We start from the raw sequence: 15,940 nt of genomic DNA, 5'->3' as shown, positions 1-15,940 counted from the left end.
ATTCATCAGTTTTCCAGAAAACTTCATTATTGATTCCAAGTTTAATTCTGTTGTGGTTGAAACACTTTTTTGAAACCATTATGATTTCAATTATTTTAAGTTTTCTATTATTTATATCCCAGAATATAGTCTATCTTGGTAAATGTTCCATGTAAACCTGGAAAGAATGTGTATTCTGCTATTGTTGGGTGGAGCATAAATGTCAATTCAGTGCTCACTTTAGCAGCATATATATTAAAATTGGAATGATATAAATGTTAATTTAGTCACGTTGGTTGAGAATGTTGCTCAAGTCTTCTATATCCTTACTCATTTTTTTCTACTTGTTCTGTCAATCCTGAGAGAAAAATTTTTAAGTCTTCAAATATAATTGTGGCTTTGTCTATTTCTTTTCCGTTCTATCAGTTTCTGATTCGTGTATTTTGATGCTCTGTCATTAGATGTATACACATTTTGGATTGTTATGACTTCTTAGTCATAGAAGAATTAGTGAATTGATTATTTTATCATTATATAAGTGCCCCTCTCTTTACTTCTGATGCTTTTCCTTGCTTTGAAGTCCACTTTGATATTAACATGGTCCCTGCCATTTATTTGGAATAATGCTTGCATGGTATATTTATTCTATCCTTTCACTTTTAACCTATTTATGTCACTGTATATAAAATAGATTTCTTGTATTCAGTATATAGCTGGGTCTTTTTTTTAATCCAACCTGAAAATTTCTTTTTTTAATTAGTGTCTTTAGGCCATTTACCTTTAATGTAATTATGGATGTGGCTGGATTTGAATTTACCACTTTATTACTTGTTTTCTATTTTTTCCTTCTGTCTTACATTAGTCTATTTTTCCTTTCTCATATTTTTCCAGATTATTTCGATATTTATACTGTCCCATTTTAATATACCTACTGGCATTTTTTGCTATATCTCCTTTTATTATTTTTAGTGGATGTTCTATGGATTACAATATACCTACACAACCTTTAGTTGTCCATTTAGTGTTAATGTTAGCACTTTGAGTAAAAGGTTTTAGACATAAGTAGGAGAAACAAAAGTTTCTTTAGCCTTCCCTTCTTTAAAGTTGCAGTTGCCATTTATAACGTAACATTGAAACCTCCACTAATTTTACAATTTTTGCTTTCAATAATAATACATATGGATATATTTTTTAGAGACAGGATCTTGCTATTGCCGAGGCTGGCCTTGAATTCCTGAGCCCAAGCAATCTTCACACGCCAGTCTCCTGACTAGCTAGGACTAAAGGGCCATGCCACTGCAACCGGTAGTCATACATTTAAAAGAACATACTAGAAAAGTTGAAATGAAGGAAAAAATGTTAAGGGCAGCCAGAGAGAAAGGTTGGGTTACCCACAAAGGGAGGGCCATCAGACTAACAGCAGATCTCTTGGCAGAAACTCTACAAGCCAGAAGAGAGTGGGGGCCAATAGTCAACATTCTTAAAGAAAAGAATTTTCAACCTGGAATTTCATATCCAACCAAACTAAGTTTCACAAGTGAAGGAGAAATAAAATCCTTTACAGACAAGCAAATCCTGAGAGATTTTGTTACCACCAGGCCTGCCCTACAAGAGCTCCTGAAGGAAGAACTGGAAAGCAACAACTGGTACCAGCCATTCAAAAACATGCCAAAATGTAAAGACCATTGATGCTAGGAAGAAACTGCATCAACTAACGAGCAAAATAACCAGCTAACATCATAATGACTGGATCAAGTTCACACATAACAATATTAACCTTAAATGTAAATGGACTAAATGGTCCAATTAAAAGACACAGACTGGCAAATTGGATAAAGAGTCAAGACACATCAGTTTGCTGTATGCAGGAGACCCATCTCACGTGCAGAGACACACATAGGTTCAAAATAAAGGGATGGAGTAATATCTACCAAGCAAACAGAAAACAAAAAAAGGCAGGGGTTGCAATCCTAGTCTCTGATAAAACAGACTTTAAACCAACAAAGATCAAAAGAGACAAAGAAGGTCATTACGTAACGGTAAAGGGATCAATTCAACAAGAAGAGCTAACTTTCCTAAACATATATGCACCCAATACAGGAGCACTGAGATACATAAAGCAAGTCCTTAGAGACTTACAAAGAGACTCCCACACAATAATAATAATAGGAGACTTTAACACCCCACTGTCAACATTGGACAGATCAATGAGACAGAAAGTTAACAAGGATATCCAGGAATTGAACTCAACTCTGCACCAAGTGGACCTAATAGACATCTACAGAACTCTCCACCCCAAATCAACAGAATGTACATTCTTCTAAGCACCACATTGCACTTATTCCAAAATTGACCACACAGTTGGAAGTAAAGCACTCCTCAGCAAATGTAAAAGAACAGAAATTATAACAAACTGTCTCTCACACCACAGTGCAATCAAACTAGAACTCAGAACTAAGAAACTCAGTCAAAACCGCTCAACTACATGGAAACTGAACAACCTGCTCCTGAATGACTACTAGGTACGTAACAAAATGAAGGAAGAAATAAAGATGTTCTTTGAAACCAATGAGAACAAAGATACAACATACCAGAATCTCTGGGACACATTTAAAGCAGTGTGTCGAGGGAAATTTATAGCACTAAATGCCCACAAGAGAAAGCAGGAAAGATCTAAAATTGATACCCTAACATCACAATTAAAAGAACTGGAGAAGCAAGAGCAAACAAACTCAAAAGCTAACAGAAGGCAAGAAATAACTAACATCAGAGCAGAACTGAAGGAGATAGAGACACAAAAAACCCTTCAAAAAACCAATGAATCCAGGAGCTGGTTTTTTGAAAAGATCAACAAAATTGACAGACCGCTAGCAAGACTAATAAAGAAGAAAAGAGAGAAGAATCAAATACACACAATAAAAAATGATAAAGGGGATATAACCACCGGCCCCACAGAAATAAAAACTACCATCAGAGAATACTATAAACACCTCTACGCAAATAAACTAGAAAACTTAGAAGAAATGGATAAATTCCTGGACACATACACTCTCCCAAGACTAAACCAGGAAGAAGTTGAATCCCTGACTAGACCAATAGCAGGCTCTGAAATTGAGGCAATAATTAATAGCCTACCCACCAAAAAAAGTCCAGGACCAGATGGATTCACAGCTGAATTCTACCAGAGTTACAAGAGGAGCTGGTACCATTCCTTCTGAAACTATTCCAATCAACAGAAAAAGAGGGAATCCTCCCTAACTCATTTTATGAGGCCAACATCATCCTGATACCAAAGCCTGGCAGAGACACAACAAAAAAAGAGAATTTTAGACCAATATCCCTGATGAACATCGATGCAAAAATCCTCAATAAAATAGTAACAAACTGAATCCAGCAGCACATCAAAAAGCTTATCCACCATCATCAAGTGGGCTTCATCCCTGGGATGCAAGGCTGGTTCAACATATCTAAATCAATAAACAAAATTCAGCATATAAACAGAACCACAGACAAAAACCACATGATTATCTCAATAGATGCAGAAAAGACCTTTGACAGAATTCTACAGCGCTTCATGCTAAAAACTCTCAATAAATTCGGTATTGATGGAACATATCTCAAAATAATAAGAGCTATTTATGACAAACCCATAGCCAATATCATACTGAATGGGCAAAAATTGGAAGCATTCCCCTTAAAAACTGGCACAAGACAGGGATGCCCTCTCTCACCACTCCTATTCAACATAGTGTTGGAAGTTCTGGCCTGGGCAATCAAGCCAGAGAAAGAAATAAAGGGTATACAGTTAGGAAAAGAAGAAGTCAAATTGTCCCTGTTTGCAGATGACATGATTGTATATTTAGAAAACCCCACCATCTCAGACCAAAATCTCCTCAAGCTGATAAGCAACTTCAGCAAATCTGAGGATACAAAATCAATGGCAAAAATCACAAGCATTCTTATACACCAATAACAGACAAACAGAGAGTCAAATCATGAATGAACTGCCATTCACAGTTGCTTCAAAGAGAATAAAATACCTAGGAATCCAACTTAGAAGGGATGTAAAGGACCTCTTCAAGGAGAACTACAAACCACTGCTCAATGAAATAAAAGAGGACACAAACAAATGAAGGAGCATTCCATGCTCATGGATAGGAAGAATCTATATCCTGAAAATGGCCGTACTGCCCAAGGTAATTTATAGATTCAATGCCATCCCCATCAAGCTACCAATAACTTTCTTCACAGAATTGGAGAAAACTACTTTAACGTTCATATGGAACCAAAAAAGAGCCCGCATTGCCAAGACAGTACTAAGTCAAAAAAACAAAGCTGGAGGCATCACGATACCTGACTTCAAACTATACTACAAGGCTACAGTAACCAAAACAGCATGGTACTGGTACCAAAACAGAGATATAGACCAAAGGAACAGAACAGAGCCCTCAGAAATAATACCCCACATCTACAACCATCTGATCTTTGACAAACCTGACAAAAACAAGAAATGGGGAAAGGATTCCCTGTTTAATAAATGGTGGTGGGAAAACTGGCTAGCCATAAGTAGAAAGCTGAAACTGGATCCCTTCCTTACTCCTTATACAAAAATTAATTCAAGATGGATTGGAGACTTAAATGTTATACCTAAAATCATAAAAACTCTAGAAGAAAACCTAGGCAATACCATTCAGGACATAGGCATGGGCAAGGACTTCATGTCTAAAGCACCAAAAGCAATGGCAACAAAAGCCATAATTGACAAATGGGATCTAATTAAACTAAAGAGCTTCTGCACAGCAAAAGAAACTACCATCAGAATGAACAGGCAACCTCCAGAATGGGAGAAAATTTTTGCACTCTACCCATCTGACAAAGGGCTAATATCCAGAACCTACAAAGAACTCAAACAAATTTACAAGAAAAGGATAAACAACCCCATCAAAAAGTGGGCAAAGGATATGAACAGATACTTCTCAAAAGAAGACATTTATGCAGCCAACAGACACATGAAAAAATGTTCATCATCACTGGCCATCAGAGAAATACAAATCAAAACGAAAATGAGATACCATCTCCCACCAGTTAGAATGGCAATCTCTAAAAAGAAAGGAAACAACAGGTGCTGGAGAGGATGTGGAGAAATAGGAACACTTTTACACTGTTGGTGGGAGTGTAAACTAGTTCAACCATTGTGGAAGACAGTGTGGCAATTCCTCAAAGATCTAGAACTAGAAATACCATTTGACCCAGCCATCCCATTACTGGATATATACCCAAAGGATTATAAATCATGCTGCTATAAAGACACATGCACACGTATGTTTATTGCAGCACTATTCAAATAACAAAGACGTGGAACCAACCCAAATGTCCATCAGTGACAGACTGGATTAAGAAAATGTGGCACATATACACCATGGAATACTATGCAGCCATAAAAAAGGATGAGTTTGTGTCCTTTGTAGGGACATGGATGCAGCTGGAAACCATCATTCTCAGCAAACTATTGCAAGAACAGAAAACCAAACACCACATGTTCTCACTCACAGGTGAGAACAATGAGATCACTTGAACACAGGAAGGGGAACATCACACACCAGTGCCTGTTGTGGGGTGGAGGGAGAGGGGAGGGATAGCATTAGGAGATATACCTAATGTAAATGACGAGTTAATGGGTGCAGCACACCAACATGGTACGTGTATACATATGTAACAAACCTGCACACTGTGCACATGTACCCTAGAACATAAAGTATAATAATAACAATAATAAAAGAACTTACTAGGAAAAATATTCTTTTTTTTTTTTTGAGACGGAGTCTTGCTCTGTCGCCCAGGCTGGAGTGCAGTGGCCGGATCTCAGCTCGCTGCAAGCCCCGCCTCCCGGGTTTACGCCATTCTCCTGCCTCAGCCTCCCGAGTAGCTGGGACTACAGGCGCCCGCCACCTCGCCCGGCTAGTTTTTTGTATTTTTTAGTAGAGACGGGGTTTCACCGTGTTAGCCAGGATGGTCTCGATCTCCTGACCTCGTGATCCGCCCGTCTCGGCCTCCCAAAGTGCTGGGATTACAGGCTTGAGCCACCGCACCCGGCCAGGAAAAATATTCTTTTACATTTACCTGAACATGAGTTAGTTCTCCCTTTATTCTTAATGTTCTAACTTTCTTATAATTTCTTTTCAGCTTGAAGAATTTTAGCATTTCTTTTAGAGCAGACAATGTCAGATATCAAGGAATTTTCTTTGTTTTTTTTTTTTTCCTCTGAGGATATCTTTATTTCTCCATAATTCCTGAAATCTATTTTCACTGATTGCAGAATTCTGGATTAATAGCTCTTTTCTTTAAGAACTTTAAAGATGTTGTTCCATTATCTTCTAAGCTATGCAACATTTTTAAAGATCTTTAAGAACTCTTTTTTTTTTCTCTCCCTCTTTGGTTTTTGTAAGTTTGATTATATCTGTCTGATGTGATTTTCTTTGTCTTTATAAGATAACCTTTTGTGTTTCACCAAATTGGAAAGTTTTTGGCCATTATTTTTTCAAATAATTTTTCTTCACCAATCTTTTTTTCCTCCTGGTGCTGCAATTACACAAATGTTCTATCTTAAAATACTCTCCCATAAGTCTCTGATGATCTGCTCATTTTTAACAAATATTTTTCTCTCAGTTCTTTACTTTGGATGATTTCTATTGAACAATTTTTAAATTTACTGACTTTTCTTCACCATCTCATTCCTGCTATTGAGCCTATCCAGTGAATTTTTTTTATTTCACACATTATATTTTTTAGTTCTAAAATTTTCATTTGGCTCTTTTGGTTATAATTCTATTTATCTACTGAAAACTCCTTCATTTATTTCAAACGTGTTCACTTTTGCTTCATTAAGTTTGGTTATAATAGCTGTTTTAAAGTTTGTCTGATAATTCCAACCCCTGAATAATCTTAGGGTTAGTATCTGTTGATTGTCTTTTCGCTTAAGGATTAGTCATGTTTTCCTGCCTTTTCATATGTTGAGTAATTTTAGATTTTATCTTTCATATTTTTAATACATTTTATACCATGAAACCCTTAGTCTTATTAAAATTCTTTGGAGAATCTTGACTTTTTGTTATTGTTTTAGGAGGCAAATAATATGGCCAGGTTCAGACTATAAATTCTGTCTTTCCTTCTTTGGTCAATTCGTTTAAATGTTAATTGTTTTCCAATCTTTTGCCATGCTGCTTTGGGTCTATACCACACACGTGCCTCTCAGAGGTTAGTCTCTGAATTGAGTGTTGATTTATGTCATAGATCACTCCTCAATACCTTTGTTATCCAGCTTTGGACCTGTTTTGTGCCATTAAAGCTCAGTCTTACAACATAAGATTCCAATATGACACTTCCTTCCCATCAATTCTAACGAATTATATGGATGCCATAATACAGTCAAAGGACATGTTTTTCCATCACTGTTCCTTTGTGGCATTTGTTGCCACCCTCCTATCACATCAGCTTAAGTGATTTGTATTTGAATAACAGAACTCCTAAAATTGATTTTCTTCTTTCCATTGACAAAAGAATTATTAAAGTTGTATTTGTCTATAATACTGAAAAAAAGCCAATACAGATGAAGGACACTCTTCACCATTAGGTGACTTTAACCCAATTTCTCTCTTAGTCTCAATGTATCTCTCTTGTTCAGAGAACTTTCTTGCCTTTCCATCTCCTCCAAGGGTAACAAACGTATTTATGCATGAAGGGAGGTTGAATTTTGTCAAAGGCCTTTTCTGCATCTGTTGAGATAATCATGTGGTTTTTGTCTTTGGTTCTGTTTATATGGTGGATTACATTTATTGATTAGCATATGTTGAACCAGCCTTGCATCCCAGGGATGAAGTCAACTTGATTGTGGTGGATAAGCTTTTTGATGTGCTGCTGGATTCGGTTTGCCAGTATTTTATTGAGGATTTTTGCATCAATGTTCATCAGGGATATTGGTCAAAAAATCTCTTTTTTTTGTTGTGTCTCTGCCAGGCTTTGGTATCAGGATGATGCTGGCCTCATAAAATGAGTTAGGGAGGATTCCCTCTTTTTCTATTGATTGGAATAGTTTCAGAAGGAATGGTACCAGCTTCTCTTTGTACCTCCGGTAGAATTTGGTTGTGAATCTATCTGGTCCTGGACTTTTTTTGGTTTTGGGCTATTAACTATTGCCTCAATTTCAGAGCCTGTTATTGGTCTATTCAGGGATGCAATTTCTTTCTGGTTTAGTCTTGGGAGAGTGTATGTGTCCGGGAATTTATCCATTTCTTCCAGATTTTCTAATTTATTTGCGTAGAGGTGTGTATAGTATTCTCTGATGGTAGTTTGTATTTCTGTCGATCAGTGGTGATATCCTCTTTATCATTTTTTATTGCATCCATTTGATTCCTCTCTTCATGCTAAAAACTCCCAATAAACTAGGTATTGACAGGATGTATCTCAAAATAATAAGAGCTCTTTATGACAAACCCACAGCCAATATCATACTGAATGGGAAAAACTGGAAGCACTCCCTTTGAAAACCAGCACAAGACAGGGATGCCCTCTCTCACCACTCCTATTCAACATAGTGTTGGACCTTCTGGCCAGGGCAATCAGGCAAGAGAAAGAAACAAAAGGTATTCGATTAGGAAAAGAGGAAGTCAAATTGTCCCTGTTTGCAGATGACATGATTGTATATTTAGAAAACTCCATCATCTCAGACCAAAATCTCCTTAAGCTGATAAGCAACTTCAGCAACGTCTCAGGATACAAAATCAATGGCAAAAATCACAATCATTCCTATACACCAATAACAGACAAACAAGAGCCAAATCATGAGTGAAGTCCTATTCACAATTGCTATAAAAAGAATAAAATACCTAGTAATCCACCTTACAAGGGATGTGAAGGACCTCTTCAAGGAGAACTACAAACCACTGCTCAACAAAATAAAAGAGGACAAAAACAAATGGAAGAACACTCCACGCTCATGGATAGGAATAATTAATATCGTGAAAATGGCCATACTGCCCAAGGTAATTTATAGATTCAATGCCATCCCCATCAAGCTACCAATGACAGAATTGGAAAAAACTACTTCAAAGTTCATATGGACCAAAGAACAGCCCTCATTGCCAAGACAATCCTAAGCAAAAAGAAAAAAGCTGGTGGCATCACACTACCTGAATTCAAACTATACTACAAGACTACAGTAACCAAAACAGCATGGTACTGGTACCAAAACAGAGATATAGACCAATGGAACAGAACAGAGTTCTCAGAAACAACACCACACATCTACAACCATCTGTTCTTTGACAAACCTGACAAAAACAAGAAATGGGGAAAGGATTCCTTATTTAATAAATGGTGGTGGGAAAGCTGGCTAGCCATATGTAGAAAGCTGAAACTGGATCCCTTCCTTATATCTTATACAAAAATTAATTCAAGATGGATTAAAGACTTAAATATTAGACCTAAAACCATAAAAAACCCTAGAAGGAAGCCTAGGCAATACCATTCAGGACATAGGCATGGGCAAGGACTTAATGTCTAAAACACCAAAAGTAATGGCAACAAAAGCCAAACTTGACAAATGGGATCTAATTAAACTAAGAGGCTTCTGCACAGCAAAAGAAACTACCATCAGAGTGAACAGACAACCTACAGAATGGGAGAACATTTTTACATTCTACCCATCTGACAAAGGGCTAATATCCAGATTCTACAAAGAACTTAAACAAATTTACAAGAAAAAAATCAAACAACCCCATCAAAAAGTGGGCAAAGGATATGAACAGACACTTCTCAAAAGAAGACATTTATGCAGCCAACAGACACATGAAAAAATGCTCATCACCACTGGCCATCAGAGAAATGCAAATCAAAACCAAAATGAGATACCATCTCCCACCAGTTAGAATGGCAATCATTAAAAAGTCAGGAAACAACAGGTGCTGGAGAGGATGTGGAGAAATAGGAACACTTTTATACTGTTGGTGGGATTGTAAACTAGTTCAACCATTGTGGAAGACAGTGTGGCAATTCCTCAATGATCTAGAATTAGAAATACCATTTGACCCAGCCATCCCATTACTGGGTATATACCCAAAGGATTATAAATCATGCTGCTATAAAGACACATGCACATGTATGTTTATTGTGGCACTATTCACAATAGCAAAGACTTGGAACCAACCCAAATGTCCATCAGTGACAGACTGGATTAAGAAAATGTGGCACATATACACCATGGAATACTATGCAGCCATAAAAAGGGATGAGTTCATGTCCTTTGTAGGGACATGGATGAAGCTGGAAACCATCATTCTGAGCAAATGATCACAAGGACAGAAAACCAAACACTGCATGTTCTCACTCATAGGTGGGAATTGAATAATGAGAACACTTGGACACAAGATGGGGAACATCACACACCAGGGCCTGTCATGGGGTTCGCGGAGGGTGGATGGATACCATTAGAAGATATACCTAATGTAAATGACAAGTTAATGGATGCAGCACACCAACGTGGCACATGTATACATTTGTAACAAACCTGCACGTTGTGCACATGTACCCTCGAACTTAAAGTGTAATTTTAAAAATAAATAAATAAAATTAAATAAAATATATGGATTTATGTTTTATTCTTTCATCTACGAAGTATTTTCCAAGTGTCTATTGTGTGTTAGAAGCTATTTTAGACATTGTTTTTTTTTTTTTTTTGAGATGGCGTCTCACTCTGTCGCCCAGGCTGCAGTGCAGTAGCGCAATCTCGGCTCACTGCAAGCTCCGCCTCCTGGGTTCACGCCATTCTCCTGACTCAGCCTCCTGAGTAGTTGGGACTACAGGCGCCCGCCACCACACCTGGCTAACTTTTTGTATTTTTAGTAGAGACGGGGTTTCACCGTGTTAGCCAAGATGGTCTCGATCTCCTGACCTCATGATCCACCTGATTTGTTTTTCTAAGACCACCAGAGCGGGCACACAAGAACCAGCGACTAGGCAAGGGTAGGAGCAAAACTGCAAGTTTATTTTGGTCACCTAAGGTGTGGGGAAGAGGTCTGTCGGCCTCCGGCAAAGAAGGCCAACAGAGCCCCCCGGTGGGGCTCTCGGACGGAGTTCCCGCAGTCCTGACATCCCGACAGGAGTGGAGGACTGAGGAAGGCCGCGCGTGGCGTGCCTCCGGAGCGGCTCTTCTAGGAGTGGGAGGGCAATAGGCGGGGCACGGACGTGTCGGGGGCGTTCCGCAGGTGCGACCAGGTAAATCTTGGTCTCTTCGGATTGACATCACCTGGCCCATGCCCAGTTGGTCTGCACCTTCCGGGCACCGGCTGCATTTTTGTGCGTGCGGGAAAAGTTGGGGGGGATGAAGAACCCAGAAGTGCACCATCTTGCCTCCATTCATCCAAACAGTCCAACCTTTTATTGATAATAGTGATAAAGGGGCGCCGTGGTCTGTCTGGCTACTTCCTGCTGTTAAGGGGCGCTGTTAAGGTCGGGGCCCATGGTTGGCATTTGGACGTACGGATGAAGAATAAAATAAGGCACAGTATTAGTATAGGAATGAGGAATGGAAGCATTTGTTGGAATAGGGGCAAAACCCAGAAGGAAGGTCCCAGCAAGGTTGAGGAGTATGAGATAGTTAAGAAAATTTAGTAAGTTTGAGGCGCGTGGGGGAAAGCCAAACTGATTTCCACTGATTGCTTTCGGTAGGGGCCCTTTTTAGCTGGGAATGAGGAACGAGTGTGCAGAGTAATTGTTGGCCAGGCAGCAATCAAGGAGTGGAGTTTTTGTGGAGTAGATGGCTTTCCGCTTACTCCTACTACAGAGATATTGGATGGAAGGCTAGGTCCAGAGAAGGATGGCAAAACAGAATAGGTAGCCTCGCTGTTGATTAAAAAATTGTCTTACCCGCTACCAGGAGAGTTACCCGCGGCTCGGCGAGGGTGATAGGGGTCCCCAAGTCTCGGCACCTTCAGTTGTCGTCGTCATCCAGATGTAGGAGCTGGAAGGAGCTCCCAGGAGCCTGGGAAAGGGGGTCACGTGGAGACGCAGCACCTGTTCTCACGGTGGGGCAATCAGACTTCCAGTGTCCTCCCTGCTGGCAAGCAGGGCAGGGGGTTGCTGGTGGACGAGGGTTAGGACATTCACTGGCCCAATGTCCTGATGGCTTGCACTTATAGCAAGGCTGCGTTGGGGCTCGGGGACCTTGAGGACACCTGTTGGCGTAGTGTCCTGCCTTGCCGCACTTATAGCAGGCTCCTTTCGTGGCCTTGGAGTCTGCGGAGTGTGTACTCTCTGGCCTGGGGTTACGACTGGGCTGTAAAGCCGCTGCTAGGAGCTGTAACTTCTGTTTGAGGCGAGCCTGCCGTCTCCTCTCTGGAGTTATAGACCTTAAAGGCTAATTTAACCAGGTCTTGTATTGGTGTCTGAGGACCATCCTCTACCTTTTGAAGTTTTTTACGAATGTCAGGAGCTGATTGAGAAATGAAATAAGACCCCAAAATGGTGGCCCCTGTGGGGGAGGCCGGATCTAACCGGGTATACTGGGTTAGAACCTCAGTCAGTTTAGGGTAGGGGTTAGGATAACCTGGAGGTTATGCCAAGTTAAGTCATAGGCCTGACAAAGGTATCTAAATTCCTTTATGTAGATGGTGGGATTAGCTGAGAAATCACCTAAACGCTTCTCAATTTTGGAAAGATCGGCCAATGAAAAAGGGACATGTACTCTGACTACCCCTCCGCCCCAGCCACCTCTCGCAAAGGCGCTAACACTGTAGGAGGGTGTGGGGCAGGAGTGGAGGCATCAGCAGGGCACTTAGAGCGGGTGTGTGCAGAGACAGGAGACTCAAGACAGCCAGTTGGGGGCCCCGAAGGAGGCACGGGACCGAGTGGATTACTAGTAGATAAGGAGGAGGAAGGAGGAGTCTGGATGGGGGGAGGAGGAGGAGTATAGGGACGAGAGCTCAAGGCCCAAAAGCCTTGTACGTAATTAATTTCAGACCACTTGCCTAGCCACTAGCAGAAATTGCTGAGGTCGATCACGCCACAGTGGAAAGGAAAATTAACCGCTTCCTCCTAAGGTCTTGTTCAAGCTGTAAGGTTTTTAAATTGGCTAGGAGGCACCCTAAGGGGGTGCTCTTTGGAAATTTGGACTGGGGGGTTTCCCGTTTGTTTCCTCTTCACTTACACAATGGACACAATGGAAATGGAAATGGATCCCTGCCTGGCTTCAAAGCGTCCTTTGGAACCAGCAGAGACAGACTGGAGGCTCATGGAGCCAAAGTGGAGATTACCTTCAGGCGGACGTCTCCGTCCTGAACGGGTCTCCCGAGCCACTTGGTGGCTCAAAATGGACCTCGGACCTGCACAGGATTTCTGGCCGAGGGAGGTAAAGAGGAGACAAGGGCACTTACCCCAGAGAGGCCGTGAGAGTGAGGAAAGCGGGTCTCAGGTCCTGGTCCGTCTGCCGCGTGGGAGCAGGAGGAGGTTCCTCAACCCTTAGAGGCCTGAGGAGGGGTCTCCTCCCGGGTCTTCGGCACCAACTGATTTGTTTTTCTAAGACCACCAGAGCGGGCGCAAAAGAACCAGCGACTAGGCAAGGGTAGGAGCAAAACTGCAAGTTTATTTTGGTCACCTAAGGTGTGGGGAAGAGGTCTGTCAGCCTCCGGCAAAGAAGGCCGACAGAGCCCCCCAGTAGGGCTCTCGGACGGAGTTCCCGCAGTCCTGACATCCCGACAGGAGTGGAGGACTGAGGAAGGCCGCGCGTGGCGTGCCTCCGGAGCGGCTTTTCTAGGAGTGGGAGGGCAATAGGCGGGGCACGGGCGTGTCGGGGGCGTTCCGCAGGTGCGACCAGGTAAATCTTGGTCTCTTCAGATTGACATCACCTGGCGCATGCCCAGTTGGTCTGCACCTTCCCGGGCACCGGCTGCATTTTCGTGCGCGCGGCAAAAGTTGGGGGAGGGGGGGATGAAGAACCCGGAAGTGCACCATCTTGCCTCCATTCATCCAAACACCACCCACCTTGGCCTCCCAAAGTGCTGGGATTACAGGCGTGAGCCACCGCGCCCGGCCCAATATTTTTTAAAAGAACTGCCTGATGCTGAAATGAATAGGTTACTAGAGAAATTACAGGACTTATTTTTAAAATAGTTTTTTAGAAAGCTATCTGTCTATTCAAGATTATTAGCTGGATGATGGCTTGAGGTGAGGAATGGACTAGTCTCTTCTCACTGTTCTTAGTTCAGGGACTTCTCAAGACTGAAATAACAAGGCAAGACCTTGAAATAAACCCAAAGCATCTCTGAGAAAAAGCAAAATGCCCCGGGCAGGAGGAGGCGGCCAGCCTGCGGGGATGGCGCGGGTGGCGGGGGGGTGGTGGCAGGGCACCGGCTATCCGACGCCAACGGAGGCCCCCGGGCCCTGCCATATTGTTCTGCCTGGGCGGGATTCTGACATAGAGGCGTTCAGTCATAATCCCACAGATGGTACCTTTGCCCCATTGGCTCCTCAGCCAAGCACATACACCAAATGGCTGAACCTGCGGTTCCTCTCGTGCTGTGCAGGATTACCACGGCAACAACACATCATCAGTAGGGTAAAACTAACCTGTCTCAGGATGGTCTAAACCCAGCTCAAATTCTGGGGTACACGTGCACGGTGTGCAGGTGTTTGTTACATAGGTAAATGTACGCCATAGTGATTTGCTGCACCTATCAACTCATTACCCAGGCATTAAGCCCAGCATGCACTAGCTATTTTTCCTCATACTCCTCCCTTCTCCACCCCGCTTCCCACGGGGCCCAGCGTGTGTTGTTCCCCTCCCTGTGCCTGCGTGTTCACATTCTTCAGCTCCCACTTGTAAGTAAGAACATGCAGCGTTTGGTTCTCTGTTCCTGTGTTAGTTTCCTGATGATAATGACTTTCAGCTCCAACCATGTCCCTGCAAAGGACATGATCTCGTTCCTTTTGTTCCTTTTTTTTATTATTACACTTTAAGTTCTAGGGTACATGTGTACAACGTGCAGGTTTGATACATAGGTATACATGTGCCATGTTGGTTTCCTGCACCCATCAAGTCATTTACATTAGGTATTTCTCCTAATGCTCTCCCCCCCACCCCAAGACAGGCCCCAGTGTGTGATGTTCCCCACCCTGTATCCAAGTAATCTCATTGTTCTATTCCCACCTATGACTAAGAACATGAGGTGTTTGGTTTTCTGTCCCCGCAATCATTTGCTCAGAATGATGGTTTCCAGCTTCATCCATGTCCCTGCAAAGGACATGAAATCATACTTTTTTTATGGCTGCATAGTATTCCATGGTGTATATGTGCCATATTTTCTTAATCCAGTCTATCATTGCTGGACGTTTGGGTTGGTTCCAAGTCTTTGCTATTGTGAATAGTGTCACAATAAACATACATGTGCATGTGTCTTTATAGCAGCATGATTTATAATCCTTTGGGTATATACCCAGTAATGGGATGGCTGGGTCAAATGGTAATTGTAGTTCTAGATCCTTGAAAAAAATACGGAATGCTTCATGAATTTACATGTCATCCTTGCGCAGGGGCCATGCTAATCTTCTCTGTATTGTTCCAATTTTAGTATACGTGCTGCCGAAGTGAGCACGATCTTGTTCCTTTTTACGGCTGCACAGTATTCCATGGTGTATATGTACCACATTTTCTTTATGCAGTCTATCATTGATGGGCATTTGGGTTGATTCCATGTCTTTGCTATTGTGAAGAGTGCTGCAATGAATATACATGTGCATGTATCTTTGTAATAGAATTATTTATATTCCTTTGGGTATATACCTAGTAATAAGATTGCTGGGTCAAATGATATTTCTGATTCTAGGTCTTGGAGGAATCACCACACTGTCTTCCACAATGGTTGAATTAACATACATTCACAACAGTGTAAAAGTTTTCCTATTTCTGCACAGC

The 15,940-nt window shown here is 41.6% G+C and overlaps 1 non-coding gene across 1 annotated transcript; it reads right to left on the bottom strand.

Annotated features, from left to right (window-relative positions):
• Window positions 1-15,513: 15,513 nt before the first annotated feature.
• On the bottom strand, window positions 15,514-15,620 carry LOC115900817. Its single transcript, XR_004060467.1, has one exon. It is a non-coding gene; the product is annotated as a U6 spliceosomal RNA (small nuclear RNA).
• Window positions 15,621-15,940: the final 320 nt, after the last annotated feature.

The sequence above is a fragment of the Rhinopithecus roxellana genome, chromosome 1, assembly GCF_007565055.1.
Source record: "Rhinopithecus roxellana isolate Shanxi Qingling chromosome 1, ASM756505v1, whole genome shotgun sequence".
Lineage (NCBI taxonomy): Eukaryota > Metazoa > Chordata > Mammalia > Primates > Cercopithecidae > Rhinopithecus > Rhinopithecus roxellana.
The sequence above is the reverse complement of the archived record's forward strand: the minus strand, read 5'-3'. Positions and strand labels throughout refer to the sequence as shown.